The following is a 3,284-nucleotide window of genomic DNA, read 5'->3' on the forward strand; positions in this document are numbered from 1 at the left end:
CTTTCTAGACAACTGACTTATTCACACAACATAGATGTCCAAGAACCTACTCAATTATTTTAATGAGTCAGTTTGTTCCTAAATTATGTCAACAGTATGTTTTCCATAATTTAGAATTACGTAAACCAATGAAATGTGAATGTAAGTAACTGGTTCAATAAAAACTAAGTTTGTATTTTGACATACCACTTCACACTCTTTAGGAAAGTAAGTGTTGGTCAGGATGTGGAGAAACTGAAACTCTCATGCATTGCTGGTAGGGATGCAAAATGGTGCAACTGCTGTGGACAAGAATTGGGGCTCCTCAAAGTCTAAACAATTACCATATGATTCAGCAACTCCTAGGTATATACCTAAAGAATCACAAGTAGGAACTCATATGCTTACACACCAATGTTTATAGCAACATTATTCACCACAGCCAAAAGGTGAAAACCCAAATGTCCACTGGTAGATGGTGAAAACTTGATAATATACATACAATAGATTATTCTTCAGCTACAAAAAAGAATTAAATTGATACATGTTACATAGATGACCTTGAAAACATGCTAAGTGAAATAAGCTGGTCACATAGGAGCACATTGTATGCTTCTACTTATATGAGATATCTAGAATAGGCAAATTCAGATATAAAGTATAGTAAAGGTTGCCGGTAGTGGAGGGGAGAGGCAAGAATAGGGAAGTTACTGCTTAATGAGAACTTGAAAAACCCCTGGATATAGACAGTGGTGATGGCTGCACTCTGAATATACTTAATGCCACTGAAATACTAGTATACATTTAACATAGTTAAAACAGCAATTTTTATTATATTTTATAATGTGAAATATGCTGAATTAGTTCTATAAGTTTAAGCTAACAAGATAATGTGATAGACCTACACTTATTTAAGTACTTATTTAACATCTATGTGCCACATGCTGATGTGGGCACTTGGGGCTTAACAGAAAACAAGATGTTTATATTCTAATGGATTACAAATGTAACATATTGTTAGTAATAAATACTTGGAAGAAGAATAAGGAAGAGAGTGGATCCCATTCTTCAATATAAAAGTGAAAACAGCCCTAGCCAGGTGATCGGTTGAAGCATTGTCCCATAGACTTGTTGGGGATTGTATGGGAGACAACCAATTGGTTTCCCTCTTATGTCTATGTTTCTCTGTCCCTCTAAAATGAATAAAAACGTACCGAGTGAGGACTAAAACAAATTTTAAAAATTTAATGTTTTTATTGATTTCAGGAAGGGAAAAGGATAGAAATATCAGTGATAAGAATCATTGATCCGCTGCCTCCTGCATATTCCCCACTGGGGATTGAGCCCACAACCTGGCCCTGTGCCCTGATGGGGAATTGAACCCTGACCTCCTGGTTCATAGGTCAATCAATGCTCAACCACTGAGCCACAATGTCCAGGCTATCTATACACACACGCGCGCGTGTGCGCGCGCGCACACACATATAAACTTATTGGCAGTCATGCAGACATCCAAAGCATTCTAGGCAGAGTAACGGCCTATGCGAAGGCTGATCTGTTTGAACAGCAGCAGGCCTGATCTGTTTGAAAAACAGAGGTCAGAGTGGCTGGAATGCAGTGAGCATGGAGGTACTGGGAGATCGCCTCAGAGAATTAGGGCCAAATCATGGAAGAACCTTTTAAGGACTGGAGCTTTAATCTTGACAGAAATGGGGAGCCACTGCAGGTTTCTGAACAGAGACAATAAAAACTCTTGAAAGATGTACTAAGAATGTAGGGGTATAAAAGCAGAAAAACCTATTAGGAATTACTGCAGTAATATAGGTAAAGAATGAAAGCAGTGGTCAGATTCTAGGTGTTTTCTGATGGCAGACAAGAATATTTCCTGATGTATTGAATATGGAATGTAAAAAAGTCAAAAATGATTTCAACATTTTAAGCCTAAGCAACTGAAATGATGGTGCTGATGTTTGCTGTTAGGAAGCCTGGGCTGAGCAGGTGGTGAGGAATGGTTGAGGGTGAAATGTTGAGATACCTATTAAATATTCAAGTAGAGCCCAAGCCTGTTTGGCTCAGTGGATAGAGCGTCGCCTGCAGACCGAAAAGTCCCGGGTTCGATTCTGGCCAAGGGCACATATCCAGGGTTGCAGGCTCAGTCTCCAGTATGGGGTGTGCAAGAGGCAGCCAGCCGATCAATGATTCTCTTTCATCATTGATATTTCTCCCTCTCCCTTCCTCTCTGAAATGAATAAAAATATATATTAAAAAATTAAAAAAAATGTATTTAAGTAGAGATGTCCAGTAGGTACTTAAGTCTCCAGTTTGGGCAAAAGTCTGAATTGGAAATACTATCAACTTAGAAACTGGCAGAATATCCTATCTAATAAAGAGGGAATATGCTAATTGACCCTCACACCATCGCAAAAGATGGTGGCGCCCACAGCCAATAAGGAGGGAATATGCTAATTGCCACCACGCCCCCAAAGATGGTGGTGCCCAGTCCCCTCAACCCCACCAGGGAAGCAGGTGGGCGGCAAGGCTGGGCCCATGGACCCAGCTGTTCCGCGCCTGCCTCTGGAGCCCCCAGCGCTGGCCTGAAGCACAGGCAAGCTTCAGATGGTGGCTGCCCGAGGCTCAGGTTACCAGGGCCGGCTGAGGCTTGTGCTGCCAGCAGTGGCAGCAGCAGAGGTGTGATGGGCCATCGCCTTCTCCTGATTACTGGGTTGCCACCTGCCCGAGGGCTTCTGCACTGTGAGAGGAGGCAGGCCAGGCTGAGGGACCGCCCCCTCCAATGCATGAATTTTCATGCACCGGCCTCTAGTCAATACATAAAGCTGTGGACAGGAAGCGTGCCAGGAAATTCAGGAGACTAAACTTAAAAGGTTAGAGATGAGACACAGAAGGAGATTAAGGATGCATGAAATAATGAAAATTTAAACCTTCACTATGACTCCTAACTTAACCTGCCTATTTATGCTAACTGATCAACTTCTGATAAGAGCGCATGTTCTATCCTCAATATTCATATAAGCAGGGGTTGAGGTAACAATCGGTGGAAGGTAACTTTAGGAAGATTACTGCCAGGTACTCTCAATAGGAATGAGACAAGTATTCACAACAGATACATTATTAACTGTACAAACAGCCATCACTGAATCACATTCTGCAAATCACTTTCTAATAAATTGAGCATATTCTTAGATGCTTAAGAATTCTTGTTTATGTTTTCATCTAAGGTGATTTCTCCCCCTACTTGGGGAAAGCTGAAGATAGAGGTACTAATGTAAAATGACTTACCAGTTTTT

This window comes from Myotis davidii, unplaced genomic scaffold (assembly GCF_000327345.1).
Source record: "Myotis davidii unplaced genomic scaffold, ASM32734v1 scaffold982, whole genome shotgun sequence".
Classification (NCBI taxonomy): Eukaryota; Metazoa; Chordata; class Mammalia; order Chiroptera; family Vespertilionidae; genus Myotis; species Myotis davidii.